The following is a 17,439-nucleotide window of genomic DNA, read 5'->3' on the forward strand; positions in this document are numbered from 1 at the left end:
TAAATTAAAAATTATAATGTTTGCATTGTTTTTGTTTGTGCTGCTTTATTAGAATTTATTAATTATTCTAATAATTTTATTAATAATTTATTAATAATTCTAATTATTATTAGAATTCTTTATTAGAATACCACAACCTAGCTAACTTACAAAGGACAGGAATTTGGATTGGAAAGTCCAAGATCAAGGTTTGGTGTCCTGTGAGGAATGGGCTCCACTTCTAAGATGGTGCCTTGAATATTGTATCCTCTGGTGGAAGGAGTCCTGTTCCTCAAATGCCAGAAGATCAGAAGAGAACAAGCATTTGATTCCTTTTTAGAGGCTCATTAATCCATTTACGAAGGGGAGGCCCTGTCTCTTTTTACTGTTGCATAGTGAATTAAGTTTCAACCTGAGTTTCAGAGAGATCAAAAACATTCAAACTAGAGCATATATTTTGGGATGTTATTCAAACATGATAAATTTGATATTATAAGTGATCACACTCTGTTGCTATAGTTTGGAAGGTTGTGATCCAAGGAGATAAATGTTCTGATGAAGCAGTTGGAGAGATGTGAAGAGAAATCCACAAACTCGAGGATAAATGTGTGAAAAAACATTTTTAAATGATGGAAAAAAAGATAAAGGTGAGTATTTGTTGTGGGAACAGATTCCAGTTTACCTGACAACTGTAAGACAAATGGAAGTTGTTTTTGATAGATTGCATAAAGAGTTACTTTCAAAAGAGAGTTTTTGCAGAGTGGTTGAGAAGAAGGCCTCTGAAGACTGGGCTTCATTGAGGTCTTCACTTAGACAAATATCATCATCAATCTAAGCTGAATCATTCTTGTCTATAAAATGGGGGATAATAATACCCGTTTCATAGAATTGTTAAAGAAATTAAGTGAACTAATGTGCATCATTGAGTATAGGGCCTTGTCCATAATATGAGTTCAAAATTTAAATGAAATGTAGGAAATTCAATATTTTATATTCTAGCTTACTTCTAAACCACAGGGGAACATGAGCTGGTGTGGAATTAGAATTCTGAGACCTCTCAAGCTCCTTATCCACACCATGGTGTGTACATTTTGTGTGTGACTCTGATGGAGTTGTCACTTCTAGGATTAGGGACAGAGACTTTAAGAAAAGGTGCTGATTTGGACTAGGCCTGACCTAATCAGATGGATCTGTTTTTGTTTCTCATTGGCACATTATAAACAAACATACTAGTGGGATCATTGTCACATATTTGTACATGTACATAAGAGAACAATATAATTTGGTCAATTTTGTTCCCCAGTAGCTCCACTTTCCCTCCCACCTCTTGCCTCTAGTGTCCTTCCACTACTCAACTGATCTCCTTCCATTTTCATGAATCAGATGGATCCTTCAAAGACTTGGGCCCTTCCTCATGAAAGAGATTTCAAGCATGAGAGGGATTTGACACAGGAACTCTCTGTGTTTGCTTTGAAGATAGAGGGGAGCCCTACAGTAAGGGAAACAGATGGGAGAGTTACCCCAGCTGCCATCAGCAAAGAAACAAAGACCTTGATTTTACCATAGTAAGGAACCAAACCCAGCTGCAACCCCATGAGCTTGAAAGAGGACACCAGACCAGGTGGAGATGTAGCCTAGTTATCACCTTGATTTTAGCCTTGAAGAACTCTTATTAGAGAATCCAGCCAGATTGTGCCCAGACACATAAATGCATGCAATGCGATTTCAAGTCACAAAGTTTGAAGTCACTTGTTATGCATTAATAGAAAGTTAATGTTTTTTCTTACTCATAGGAGCTTCAGAACAAAGTGATCTTGTCCTTTGGAATTTGGAATTTGGAGGTGACCTTGGGCATAGAGGGTATTCTAGATTACAAGAAAAACAATGCATGTGTAGTCTCATGATTTAAGACTGGAAAAAAATGAAGTGTTTCAAGAGGTTGAAGTCAGTTATGAAATTCTAGAATGAAAGTTCTGTAGTTCCTTTGTGAACGATGCTAATGGAGATTAAATAAGTTATTTAAAAGAATAAATATTCGCATAGAGAACTTTCCGAGAACATTAAAACAAAAATAATTAAAAAATAAAAGATGGGAGAGGGGGCTATTGGTCAAGGATGTACACATGGCACAAAATTGTGAGAATATGAGGACGATGACAGTGGAAATTTGTTTTAAAATTGAAAGTTTCGAAGTATGTTTGGAAGTTCAAGTAAAATAAAGGGAAAACAAACCACGGGTAGAGAAGGGTTTTTTACATTGCTGAGACCAAAATACCTGACAAGAACGGTTCAGAGGAGGGAAAGTTTATTTTGGCTCATGGTTTCAGAGACTTAGTCCATTGCTCTGAGTCGAAGATGAGGTAGCACATCATGGTGGAAGGGTGTGAGTGAGAGAAGCTGCTCCATTCATGGCTGGCCAGGAAGCAGAGAGAGGGAAGAGGGAAGGGCCAGGGTAGATGAGGCCTTCCAGGACATGCCCCTAGTGACCTCCCTCCGCTAGCCACACCCCACCTGCCTTCAGTCACTATCCAGCCCATTCAAACTAGGATGGAATGATTAGGTTAGAGTTCTAATTAACTAACCATTTCACTTCTGAATATTTCTGCATTAACACAGGAGGTATTGGGGGACACCTCATATCCAAATACCTCATATCCAATGGGGTTTAATGCTCTGAGATGATGGAGAGTGCCACTCAACCTCTTTGGTTCTGCACAAAAAAAAGGAGAATATTTCCCATGTAAATATGGAATGTAGTGGAGTTTATCTTAATGTATTGGCCCATCATGAATACTGTCTTCTTATCTTCTTTGTTGTGTGGTTTAGGTTTTATATATCCTAGAAATTAATGCTCTGTCTGAGATGCAGATGGCAAAGATATTCTCCCATTCTGATCCACTTTGAGTTTTGTGCAGGGTGAGATATAGGGGTTTGATTTCATTTTGTTACATATGGATTTCCATTTTCTCAGAACCATTTGTTTAAGAGGCTATCTTTTCTCCAATGTATGTTTATGGTGCTATTTTCTATTATGAGATAACTGTATTTATGTGGGTTAGTCTCTGTGTTTCTGTTCTGTACCACTAGTCTTCATGTCTGTTTTTTAGTTAGTTTTTTAAGTTGTAGATAGACACAAAAATCTTTATTTTATGTATTTTTATATAGTACTGAAGATTGAACCCAGTGCCTCACGTGGCCCAGGCAAGTGCTCTTCCACTGAGCTACATCTCCAGCTCCTTGATGTCTATTTTGGTGCCAACACCATGCTGTTTTTGTTAGTACATCTCTGTAGTTTGATTTAAGGTCGGATATTGTAATGCCTCCTGCTTCACTTTGCTCACTGAGGATTCCTTTGGCTATTCTGGCCTCTTATTTTTCCAAATGAAATTCATGACTACTTTTTCTATTTCTATGAAGCATGTGTCATTGGACTCTTAACAGGAATTGTATTAAAAAGGTATAGTGCTTTTGGTAGTATGGCTATTTTGACAATATTAATTCTGTCTATCTGAGATACATCCTTTCTAATATTTATTTTTTAGTTGTAGGTGGACAAAATACCTTTATTTCATTTTTATGTGGTTCTGAGAATTGAACCCAGTGCCTCACACATGCTAGTCAAGCGTACTACCTCTGAGTCACAACCCCAGCCCTGAGATATATTCTTAAATGAATTATACTTCTTATGCTATCATGAAAGCTTTTTATTTTCACTTAGTTTTCTAGTTAGTTATTGTACATAGAACTGCAATTGAGTTTTGAATATGTGGATATTGAATTTGAATCCTGGAGACTGGCTAAATTCACTTCTAAAGCTAATCATTCATCTATAGTGCTTTTGGATTTTCTTTGTCAACCTCGATAATGAGAATTTTGTTTTTTCATCTTCTGAAGTTATGGTGCTAGCCAGGGCTCCTGGTGTATCAATGTGGAATGTTAGTGGAAATTATTTTCTTCCTAACCTCAAATGGAAAACTCAACATTTACCACTATGTATCATATTGCTTTAAGCTTTTTGAAAATTCCTTATTCAGATTAGGGAACTTCCCCTATGTTTCTAGTTTGCAGAAAGAATTTTAAAGAAATCATGAATGGAGGTTGGAGGAGCATGATTCCCCTGGTGAGTCATCCCAGCTGGTAGTGGAGGAGGAGGAAACAAAAACATTGAAAGACCTGGGTATGACAGATGTATTGTGATCAGTTGAGGCGGGCAAAGCCCACCAAGATCCATACTGAAGCTATTCCTCTGGCCCTACAAGGTTGCGATATCATGATGCAGGGGGAAACGTGCTATGGAAAAACAGGGGCCTTGACTCGGCCCATCCTGAATGTTCTGCTGCAGGCACCACAGGGTTGGTTTGCCCACATGCTCACCCCCCACTCAGGAGTTGGCCTTTCAGATCTCAGAGCCCTTTGAAGCCCTGGGGTCCTCTATTAGAGTGCAGAGTGCTGGGACTGTAGGTGCGATCCATTAAACGTCCCAATCTCTAGCCCCGGAAAAACAAACAAACCATGCACGTGCGCGCGCGCGCGCACACACACACACACACTCACACACACAAACACGAACAGCCCCACATATAATAAAATAATAGGTTGACAAGATCCTCAAAGTGGTCCCTCAAGGTTGTAAAACATTTCTCTGCTAACATTACCCAGAAGGTACAAAAACTTTGGAGAGCAACTCTGAAGAATTCTGTAAAATCCTTTGAATTTATGTTGAGAGCCACAGCCGAAGGGGCCCCAGCAAACTTCCAGCTGCCAGCAAACTTCCAGCTGCCGGCTGATGATTGGCTCACAGCGGCCCCAGCAACATCTAGCTGATTGGCTCCTCTGCCGTGATGCTCATTGGGCTGTTTCCCTGCCCTTTCAGACCACGGAGCTGCTCATTGGGGGACGTTTTTGGCTCCGCCCACGTGACCCAGCCAATCGGCCTCAAGAGCAGGAGGATTGTGGGAGGTGGAGAGAAGCTTGTGTGGGAGAGAGAGGCTTGTGGAAAGCCGGTGGTGGCAGTTGAGGCTCTGAGGGTTTTTCCTGAGAGGCTGTTTTGTTTGGCGTGTGTGGTTCTAAAAATAAAGTTAGTTTCTTTTGACAAGTGGCTCCTGATTGTGCCCAGCCAGACTGCGGCATTTGGTGGCTCGCTCGGGGAGCGACTGAGGGTAAGTGAAACTGCTCGCCCCTGAGGGCAGGGCGAGAGGATGGGTAGCCATTTTAAGATTCCTCTTTTATTTTGCTTCACTTTTGTTTTAAGTTGCCTGTCCCTGGAGATGAGTGAGACGGAAGAAAAACCACTCACATCTGAGGAAAAACTATTTACGTCTGAGGAACAGATAGGGAGAAAGGACGGATGCACATGTCAGGAGGATAGAAAGGCTATAATGACTTTTTGTTGTTCCCTTTTTATTTCATTCTGTCTCGGTTTTGTTTGGCGTCATCTTGTTGGGTTGTATTATAGTAGAAATACGGGATCAGAAATTAGTAAAAAACAAACTGAAAGAGTGTTAAGTAAATTGTTAGAGGAAGGAGGCATCTCAGTAAAATCAAGAACAGTCAGGGCATACGTTGATACAATACAAAAATGTAGCCCATGGCTTTTTAAGGAGGAGTTGTTAAATATATCACAATGGAACCATCATGGTGAAGATTTAAAAAGAATAGAAAAGAAAAGCCCAGGGACTCTGCCAGTTGACACATTGCCATTGTGGACATTCATATCTTGTTTGCTTAGTCCAAAGCCTTCAGTTCAGACAATGGTAGAGGAAGGAGAAGACATAATGATTCAAGTAAAAGAGAAGGTCTCTCAAGTTAGTCAGACAGAGGAAAAGATTCAAGTAAAAGAGAAGGCCTCTCAAGCTAGTCAGACAGAGAAAGAAAGTGTAAAACAGAAAAAGCCATCAGGGGGAAAGTTACAACAGGAGACTGCTACTAACACCTTTCTATCACCAGAGGGTGTAAGTGTCCAACCAACAGCACCACCTCTACAGGAGACTGCTACTAACACCTTTCTATCACCAGAGGACGTAAGTGTCCAACTAACAAGGCCACCTCCATATGCTGGGAGGTCCCCAACCCCCGCAGTTGATAGTTGGGATCCTGAGACAAGATCTCAAATATTAACATGCCCTGTATTTGAGGCAGGAGGGCAGCGATTTTACCAAGTTTTAAATTTCAAAACAGTGAAGCAGCTAAAAGAGGCTGTAACAACCTATGGTCCTCAAGCACCCTTCACTGTAAGCATGGTCGAATCCATTAACAACTTGAACATGACGCCAGCAGATTGGGCTAATATGTGTAAAGCTGTGCTAAATGGAGGACAATACCTGTTATGGAAGGTTGCCAATGAGGAATTTTGCAAGGAGACGGCTAGGCGAAATGCAGCAGCTGGTTATCCTCAGAGAAATCTAGATATGTTGTTAGGAAAGGGACCTTATGAGGATCAGCAGCAACAAATTGCATATGATCCTGGTGTATATGCACAAATTGCTGTAGATGCAATTAAGGCATGGAAGACTTTACAAGGACATGGAGGTTTACAAGGTCAATTATCTAAGGTAATACAAGGAGCTAATGAACCTTATGCTGAATTTGTAGATAGGCTTATTCAAACAGCTACCCGAGTTTTTGGGAATACAGAACAAGCAATGCCATTACTAAAACACCTGGCTTATGAGCAAGCGAATCGTTGGTGCAGAGATATCATTAGACAATGGAAACATGAAGATTTAAACACATATATTAAATTATGTAGAGACATTAATGAACAAGAGCAAGTCGTGGAAGCTGCAGTAAAACAGGCTTTAGATGCCAGAGACATTAATGAACAAGGGCAAATTGTGGCAGCTGCAGTAAAACAGGCTTTAGATGCCAGGCCAAGAACATGCTACAATTGTGAACAAACAGGACATTTTAAAAGGAATTGCCCCATTGGAGGAGGGTTTAACAAAACTAGGTATCAAAGGAGTAGAATACCAGGTATTTGCCCACGATGCCATAGAGGGAGACATTGGGCTAATGAATGCCGTTCTCAAACCACCATAGAGGGTACTCCATTATCAAAAAACGAACAAGGACCAGGTGTTTATCCACGATATCGTGGAGAAAGGCATCGGGCTCCATTGCCAAAAAATGGACAGGGGGGCCCAATGCTCCAGGGCCCCAAACCACAAATATACGGAGCACTGGAGGAACCCAGCAACCCCATCAGGGTAGTGCCCAGGACACATTGTCCATCAGATCCCTCATCAGAAAAACCAGAGGGAGCGCAGGGTTGGACATCTGCGCCTCCGCCAGAGCAGTACTAACTCCAGAGATGGGAGTTCAAATCATTCCCACAGGGGTGAAAGGACCTCTTCCCAAAGGAACAGTAGGCTTATTATTGGGACACAGCTCTTCTACTCTAAAAGGACTTATGATAAGTCCTGGGGTAATTGATCCCGATTATGAAGGTGAAATAAAAATTATAGCCAGTTCTCCAAAGGGTATATCAGTAATTTCACCAGGAGATAGAATAGCACAGTTACTAATAATACCCAGCCTACATGATAAATTTTCCAGTCGTACTGTAGAAAGAGGTTCCAAGGGATTAGGCTCCACAGGTGTAGATTGGGCTATGCTTTCTTTAAATTTAGATTCTCGCCCCATGCTAAAACTAAATATTCAAGGACATGAATTTAATGGGCTACTGGATACAGGTGCAGACCTTAGCATCATCTCTCGTCAAGAATGGCCAAAACATTGGCCATTACAACAAGCCACTCAAACGCTTCGAGGCCTAGGAGTGGCGACTAATCCCCATAGAAGTGCAATGGTATTAGATTGGAAGGATCCTGAAGGATGTGAAGGAACTATACAGCCATATGTATTGGCTCATCTTCCCGTAAATTTATGGGGACGAGATGTCCTAGATCAATTAGGTTTGACATTAACAAATAACATCAACCAAAATGCACCCACTATTATGACTAGACAAGGTTTTAGGAAAGGAAAAAGATTAGAAAAACAAGAACAAGGTATAGCAGCACCAATACAAATAGATCAAGGAACAGACAGACATGGGTTGGATTTTCAGAAAGGGCCACTGAGACAATAAAAATTACTTGGAAATCAGAAAGACCAGTATGGGTTCCTCAGTGGCCCCTGACTAAAGAAAAGATACAAGCAGCCCATGACCTGGTCAAACAACAATTAGCAGAAGGACATATACAACCTTCTGTATCTCCCCATAATACTCCCATTTTTGTCATCAAAAAGAAATCTGGTAAATGGAGATTATTGCAAGATTTAAGAGCCATTAATAATGAGATGGTTATTATGGGACCTGCTCAATCAGGGATTCCTCAGTTGTCTGCTTTGCCAAAAACCTGGTATGTTTTAGTTATAGATATTAAAGATTGTTTTTTTCAATTCCAATTCATCCTGAGGATAGTCCACGTTTTGCATTTACTATCCCTGCACTGAATCATGAAGGTCCTGATCAGAGATATGAATGGAAAGTACTCCCTCAAGGGATGGCTAACAGCCCAACTATGTGTCAAATTTATGTTAACAAAGTAATCCAGCCACTTAGAAATCAAAATCCTGAACTACAAATATTTCACTATATGGATGATGTATTATTAGCACACAAAGATAAAAACACATTGCTAGAATGTTATGCCACACTTACAAACTTATTAAAAAATTATAATCTAGAGATAGCAATAGATAAAGTACAATTAAATTTTCCAATTAATTATTTAGGAGTTCTATTATCCTCAACCATGGTCCGTCCACCAAAAATTCAAATACGAGTAGATCAACTCAAATCACTTAATGACTTTCAAAAGTTATTAGGAGACATAAATTGGATAAGGCCTTATTTAGGTATACCAACAGGAGAGTTGGGACCTTTATTTGATATCCTAAAAGGCCCATCAGATCCAAATTCACCCCAAATGTTAACGCCTGAAGCAAGAAAGGCATTACAAATCATTGAAACATATATGGAAAATATGCATTTGGATAGAATTGATATAAGTTTGCCTTTATTATTTATTGTACTACCAACAAAAAATATTCCTACAGGAGTATTTTGGCAAGAAGGTCCATTATTATGGATACATTTATCTTATTCTCCTAACACTATTCTTACTAGGTATCCTGAGGCTGTAGGACAATTAATACTCAAAGGAATAAAAGCAGCAAAGGGAGTGTTTGGAATTTCTCCCAATAAAATTATTACTCCATATACTATGAATCAAATTGATGAGTTAGCTAATGAGTTAAATACTTGGGCAATAATCATGTGCAAATCTAATGTTTCATTTGATAACCACTTACCATCTAATCCTTTATTGTCTTTTTGGTCATTGCATCCTGTAATTTTTCCAAAAATGACAAGAAAAACACCTATCATGAATGCTCCAAATATAATTCACTGATGGGTCAAATAATGGTACAGCAGCAGTCGTTACCCCTGATCAAACTTTTACATTTTTAGTACCCAAACAATCAGCTCAAAAGGTAGAGCTTAATGCAGTTTTACAAGCTTTTGTGATGTTTAAAGATTCTGTATTTAATTTATTTTCTGATAGTCAGTATGTAGTTAATGCTATAGTATCTCTTGAAGATGCTGGTAGGATTTCCCCTTCTTCTACTGTTTTCTCTTTGCTTTCCACTATACAAAAAGTCTAATCTGGGACAGAAAAGATCCATTCTTTATAGGACATATCAGGGCACATACAGGATTGCCTGGAGCCCTTAGTTTGGGCAATGATTTAGCAGATAAAACTACACATGACATACATATTTTCTCTACACTAGAAGAAGCTATAAATTTTCATAAAAAGTTCCATGTCAATGCTAATACTTTACAAAAGCGTTTTAAAATAACTGAGGAACAAGCTAGACAAATAATAAAACAATGTCAAAATTGTGTGACCTTTTTACCACAAGTTAATCTTGGAGTCAATCCTAGAGGATTGATACCTAACCATATTTGGCAGATGGACGTCACACACTTGCCAGAATTTGGAAAATTAAAATATTTGCATGTTACAGTTGATACTTCTTCTTGATTTTTGATGGGCTCCCTTCATGCCGGAGAAAAAACTAAAGATGTTATAGCTCATTGCTTACAAAATTTTGCCACTGTGGGTGTTCCAAAACAGTTAAAAACAGATAATGCCCCTGGTTATACTTCTACCTCTTTTAAACAATTTTGCTCAACATTTGGCATTACTCATATAACAGGAATCCCATACAATCCACAGGGACAAGGCATAGTTGAAAGAGCTCATCAAACTATTAAAATGTACTTATTAAAGCAAAAAGAAGGAATTGGGAAGGGGTATACATTCCCCAAAGATAAACTTAAAATAACCCTTTTTACTCTAAACTTTTTAAATTTGGATTCATCAGGACTTAGTGCTGCGGAAAGGCATATGTGTCCAAAAAATGTGCACAAGCCCAAGGTACTTTGGAAGGATATTCTAACAGGACAATGGAAAGGTCCTGACCCAGTAATTGTCTGGAGTCGAGGGTCTGTTTGTGTGTTTCCACAGGGAGAACAGCAGCCGATTTGGATTCCAGAGAGATTAACCAAGGTCTTGACCCAGTGATTGTCTGGAGTTGGGGGTCTGTTTATGTGTTTCCACAGGGAGAACAGCAGCCGATTTGGATTCCAGAAAGATTAACTAAAGCGATTTCTACAGACCAAAAAGAAGATGATTTGGCTCAAATCCATAACACCTGATATCCAAAACTCCAGTTTGGCTATTCTTACATCTGCAACAGAACCAGGATGCTTTTTCAATATCTATTTTATTATTGCCCTTTGCCATATCATGAAGTTATATTTTGTTTTTTGCGCTCATACAGACCTAGGTTAATGTTTTGCTGATCAGTTCTATTTTTTTTGACTATAGAGTTTTTAAACATTGCAATGGAGATTTCACCTGTAAAAACTTATAAGGCCTTTACTATAATGTTATGTGTTGTATGTATTATATTATGTGTGCACACTTGTGTTTTGTGTTATATGTTTGAATGTATGTATGTCCATATATCATATATGATGAGCGCTCATGATAAAATGGATCCAAATATTTTTTTTCACGTGATTTATATGGTTTAATTTAAATTGGGTAAACAACTGTTGAGGATTGTTTTAATATGTAAACAAAAAAGAAGGTTAACAGATCTGTTTGTTTACTTTCACCTTTCCTTTTCATTATATTTAATAATTCTCTTAAAGACAATGTAAATTGTTAAGAAAATTGTTTTCTTTTAGTGCCTTCTGTAATGTTACATAATTTTTTCTTTAGCCATTATTGCCAGAATTCCTATCTTTATCCCAGTGCTGGTGAAGTCAAAGATAAAACCAATCTACAGCTTCTACAATAGCCATCACTGAACTGCTTGCAGAACTTGCCTGGACACATTGTGAGCTCACCTGTATGCATTGTGAACTATCTGTTGGTGCAGCGACTTGTGGTAGTGTTGGGGTATTTTTGCTGATGATGTCATTGGTGGTACAATTTTTCCAAAAGGAGCCGTCAATTGGCTTGGTGTATCTTCCTCCCTTCTGCTTGTCATGATCGTCCAGCTAAAATTTGGGGGCCAACAGAGGTGAGGCAAAGAACCTCACCCCCCCCCGCTGGTACAAAGACCTCTCCACAGGTGTGGCTGTATACTGGACCGGTAGTCAGTGACGGGTAAGATCCAATTGCAATGATACCAACCTAAGGACCATATGTACTATTGGACAACCTAAGGCAGGCACGGTCCCTAAGCCACATGCTTGTTGTTTAAACAGAGAGGGGGAGATGTTGAGAGCCACAGCCGAAGGGGCCCCAGCAAACTTCCAGCTGCCGGCTGATGATTGGCTCACAGCGGCCCCAGCAACATCTAGCTGATTGGCTCCTCTGCCGTGATGCTCATTGGGCTGTTTCCCTGCCCTTTCAGACCACGGAGCTGCTCATTGGGGGACTTTTTTGGCTCCGCCCACGTGACCCAGCCAATCGGCCTCAAGAGCAGGAGGATTGTGGGAGGTGGAGAGAAGCTTGTGTGGGAGAGAGAGGCTTGTGGGAAGCTGGTGGTGGCAGTTGAGGCTCTGAGGGTTTTTCCTGAGAGGCTGTTTTGTTTGGCGTGTGTGGTTCTAAAAATAAAGTTAGTTTCTTTTGACAAGTGGCTCCTGATTGTGCCCAGCCAGACTGCGGCAATTTACTGTTTCCTCTAAATACCAGAGGTTGGAAACTTACAGCAATGTTATCTTATAACATATATATATATATATATATATATATATATATATATATATATATATATTATATATAACATATATAATGTAAACCAGGATACCTACCTTATATATACGTTATCTTATAACATATATATATATATATATATATATATATATATATTATATATAACATATATAATATAAACCAGGATACCTACCTGGTTTATATTGTCAAGGAATTGGCTGGAAACCCCATGATATTCTGCAGCACCTGTAATAATACTCAGAGAACAGCTTTGCTACTTTGAAATCTTGGATTTACTGCTACCTCCTCCGTGGACAGATGAGTCAGAGCAAGTGCCTAGTATTGCTGAATAAGGTTAAGGCCGAGGCTTGCTCCATTCTTCTGGCAACTGATGTTGCCAGCAGAGGTTTGGACATCCCTCATGTGGATGCGGTGGTCACCTTGGACATCTGCCTCATTCCAATGATTACATCTATGGTATAGGTCGAACAGCCACTGCTGGGCACTCTGGAAAGGTGAGGGCTTTTGTCACACAGTATGATTGCAACTCTTCCAGCACATAGAACATTTAATTGGGGAAAAAACTGCTTGTCTTTCCAACACAGGATGACGAGGTTATGAAGTTGATAGAACAAGGGACTTAAGACCAAAGATTTGCCCTGATGGAGTTAAGGGAACATGGAGCAAAAAAGAAATGCACTTAAGTGCCACGACACACGACTAAATCATTCATGGCCACTCCAGGTGATTTTGGGTTGGCACGAAGTAATTACGCAGACCCTTTTTCCTAGGGTCCAGTGATGGATTTCTCTTGACCTTAAGGGTCTGTTGGAAAGAGAGAGAGCCACCTGAATCTTTTATAATTATATAGGGAGGACACACAAAGAGAGATTTGATGGAATGTTCTTTCCAAATAAGGCCAAGGGTCAGGTTTCAGGGGGTTGAGTCTTGTGGTCAGTAAGTGGATTGACATCTTGGCACGTCACACCCATCTCAGGTGCTGTGTGGGAATACAGGCAGAGCAAGAGAAAAATGCACACGTGTGTTGCACGGCCCAAAGAGCCTGCAACACAGGCCAGTCCTCTCACACACTCCAACACTCATAGCTCCCCCACATAGCCCATAGCTGGCCGGTGACACATAAGAAAATGCTGGAGAGAATGTTGACACAGAGGGTGCTGTTGGCAGTAGAAATAAGGTGGCTGAAGAGAGAGCAAGACTGTTAATCACTTGGATGAAGACTTGAGTTCTGCTTTCTCTCTGTAAAATGGAATCACAGAAAAGAATGAAACCCCTCCAACAGAGTTCCTCGGATTGAAATCTGTCCAAGTTATGTCCAGAAACTGCTGTGCTCATTCCCCTTTCTGAGCATTGGGGTATCACTGCTGCAAGATTATTGGCAAGGTTGTTTCTGCTTTTCAGCTTTAATGCCTTGCTCAGGACACGAGGGGATGTGCCTTTCTGTCATGTCACAGAGACCTTTCACCTTTGGCAGTTGCAAGTTGAGGACTGGGTTGATGAATTATGTGACCTGTAACTGTAAAGGAAAGGATTGTACACCCATAAATGGGATTAAAGACATTGGAGCCTGTGTTTCCTTAGACCCATGTGACACAATACATTTATATTTTATTGAAAAAATCATGAATGGATTTTCAATTCTATTGAATTATGATATTTCCCTCTTTGCATCTCTTAAGATGGTTATCATTTTTCTTTTAATTTTTAAATGTAGCATATTACATTATTTAATTTTATAATGTCAAACCAACCTTGCATTTTTCATTATGACTTTAAACCGCTTTTATTTTATTTATGCCTTTTGTTCTCTGACATGAATATTATCATTATCATGTATTTTGATTCTATCCTTTCAAACAGTGGGTGATGTCATCTTATATGCCACATAAGTATCACTTTGTTCTTTTTACATGTCATTACCTTTCTCATGTTAAATACAACGTTTAGAATTTCCTTTAGGTAGAAATACCATTAATCATTGGACATTGCTCTTGTATACAGCATTATTTTTTATTTATTTATTTTTTGTGGTAGTGGAGATTGAATTCCAGGAACTCTACCACTAAACTACCTCCATTTTTATTTTTTATTTTAAGACAAAGTTTTGCTATGTTGACAAGGTTGGCTTTCAATTTGTCATCCTTCTGTCTCCGTCTTCTGAATAGGTGTATTATAGTTGTGGCCCTTGATCCAACAATTTTAATAAACTCTTCTTATGTGTGAGAGTTATTAGATTTTCTGGGGCTGGGGTTGTGGCTCAGCGGTACAGCACTCACCTAGCACGTGTGAGGTGGTAGGCTTGATCTTCAGCACCACATAAAAGATAAATAAATAAAATAAAGGTATAAAAATTTTTTCCCACCTTCTTTATGGAGGTGATCATATCATCAGAGACTGCTTATCTTTTCCTTTCCAATGTTCAATTCTACTTATAGTATTGAATAGAGAATAAGCATCATTGCTTGTTTATTCTAAACTTCAAAGTGCTTCAAAAGTTTTCAGTGTGATGTTTATTGAAGGGTTTCAAGAATTTCTAAATCCTATTAGAGAAATTTCCTTCTATTTCTAATTTTCTAAGGGTTTTGTTTTTTAAAAATTTATGAGTGAATATAGACTTTCATTGAAGATATTTTTAGTCTCTGTAATATTTTAATGACAAGGTTGATTTTATTTTAAAGTTATCAATTCAATGTATGGCAAAAACAATATTAGTGGGGAAAATCCTTAATATAAAAAAGTTTGATAAAATCTAGCATTTACTTAGAACTAGGACTAGAAAGACAAATTTTATTTATTTATTTTGTTTCAGTAAAACTTTATTTACAGACACTGAAAGAAATGGAGCACATATACAGGAAACTCTATAATATAAATTTACATTTTACATTTTGATAAATTATTATAGTAATAAGAAAATACAATGTTCCCAACATTCCACTAAGTCATCTACCCACAGTAGGTACCCTCCCCCCATCATGGAGATAATCACCAGGTAGAATTTACTTTTATTTGTATTTTTAGTAATTATGTATACACTCTAAAGGATACAGTTTATTTTTAAAAATTTTACATAGAAGTAAAGAAAAGACAAATTTTAAAGTTGAAACTTTCCCTCTGCTATTGGGGTAATGCAGATGCCCCCTCTGACCACTGCACTGCTCTCTAGGTATTACTGATCTTTGAAATCTTGAAAAATTTAAATGATAGTATTTTTCAAGACCCAAAGTCACTTACACTCACAGGTTTAGTTCTCCTTACTGCTTTAATCTTCTACTTCACTGTGATTTTGTATCTTGAATCCTCTTTTCATCTTTTATTTCATCTTTTATGTTCATTCTTTTAGTTAGCTTCTTGTCTCTGTGACCAAAAGACCTGACAAGAGCAATTTAAAGGAGGACAATTTATTTTGGCTCACGGTTTAGGGGTTCAGTCCATGGTCAGACAGCTCCGTAGCTCTGGGCCCCTGATGGGGTAGAACATCAGAAGGGTGTGGCAGGGGAAGCAGCTCAGGACATGACAACCAGGAAGCAGAGAGAGCTCTGCTTACCAAGGACACAATATAAAACCCAAGGTCACGCCCCCAGTGACCTAATTCCTCCAGCCACAACCTACCTACCCACAGTCACCACCCAGGAATCTCCGTACTGCTTTCCAGATTGGTTGCACCAATTTGCAGTCCCACCAGCCATGTATGGTGAGTGTGCCTTTTCCCTATGTCCTCACCAGCATTTATTATTGTCTATATTCTTGGTAACTGCCGTTCTGACTGATATGAGATGAAATCTTAGAGTAGTTTTGATTTGCATTTCTCTAATTACTAGAGATGTTGAACATTTTTTCATATATTTATTGATTGAATGTTTATCATCTTCTGAGAAGTGTCTGTTCAGTTCCTTAGCCCATTTATTGTTTGGCTTGTTTGTTTTTTTTAGTGTTAAGTTTTTTGAGTTCTTTATGTATCCTGGAGATTAGTGCTCTATTTGATGTGTGTCACACAGGACCTTTTGCAGGGTTGCCTCATATTATTATTATTTTTTTTTCCCAGAATGACTTGAATTTTTTTTTCCTTGAAACTAAGGTAAAGGTAGAGTCACGGTAGTCTCACAGGTGCCTTTAGTTATATATCTTGGCATAAACAAGAATCAGCTCATGTCGGATACAACATTATTGACTGGATCAAGGGAGAGAGAGCTACACCTTCATATGGAGCAGAAACACAAGGTTTTTATTATCCTGGAAGAATCAGGGAGGGAAAATAAAGAAATCCAAGGGAGTTGTGGAAAGGTAGCCGAACTGCATGCATTCAGCTAGTGCTGAGGTAAGTAATTCTGGTACTGTGTGCCTGTGTTTTAAATTGTTTTGTTTTTTCCTGTTAAGATAAAGTGTTTTAAAAATTCTCTATGTCTTATGTTTTTTAGTGTGATGTATAATTTTATATTTATACATTTTTCCCCTTTAGAATGATTTTACCTGAGAAATCTCAAAAAATAACATGGCTTCAACCACTCAAAGGTGACAATTAATTAGTAGCTCAGAAATTAAGTGAATTATCTAATAAGTAGAAAATCATTTGCAAGATTTCTAGGTGGGTTTTAAGTTACCAGGACTCTGAAAGCATGGATCTTTTCCCTCTACGGGTCACCAGCAGAGGACCCCCACATGCATTCACATCATTAAGCATTTTTCTCATTAAGTAATGAGAATATTGATGTTTTGGGCGAGGGCTTTGGAGGGTGAGGGCTTTGGAGGGGTGTTACAGCTCAGTGTATCATACAATGAAGCTCAGAGATGGGTATTTCTCCCTGAAGTACTTCAGCTGTGACCTGAACTACTGGGGTTCAGCTTCAACATAATTGCAGCACAGCAAGGGGTCCCTTCTGGAAACCAGCTGCCTCATCAGGGATTCATTCATCAGGGGCATTATGACTCCAAACATTTTCCCTAGACTGTTGTGGCCATTTAAAGCAGGGGAGAAAAAGAGGAGTCTGGGGAACTAATTAGGAAGGAGTAGCTCCCCTCAGAGTCTTGACCTTAACCCTACTGAGAAAGTATGGGATTTTCTTTACCTGAATAAAGAAAGAACATAAATAGTTGGCAAAAATGCTTTCTGGTATGACTTCCAGCAAGTAATGAATTGACCTGATACAGAGAGGGGAGGGGGATAAACAAAAAACACAAGAAAAACCTCAAAAGC

The 17,439-nt window shown here is 38.9% G+C and overlaps 1 pseudogene; it reads left to right on the forward strand.

Moving 5' to 3' along the window:
- The first annotated feature begins 2,334 nt into the window (after nt 1-2,334).
- On the forward strand, nt 2,335-12,928 carry LOC124078576 (probable ATP-dependent RNA helicase DDX47; annotated as a pseudogene).
- The last annotated feature ends 4,511 nt before the right edge of the window (nt 12,929-17,439 follow it).

Source organism: Marmota monax, unplaced genomic scaffold (assembly GCF_021218885.2).
Source record: "Marmota monax isolate L192 unplaced genomic scaffold, Marmota_monax_Labrador192_F-V1.1 WCK01_AAM20220418_F8-fsc00009, whole genome shotgun sequence".
NCBI lineage: Eukaryota > Metazoa > Chordata > Mammalia > Rodentia > Sciuridae > Marmota > Marmota monax.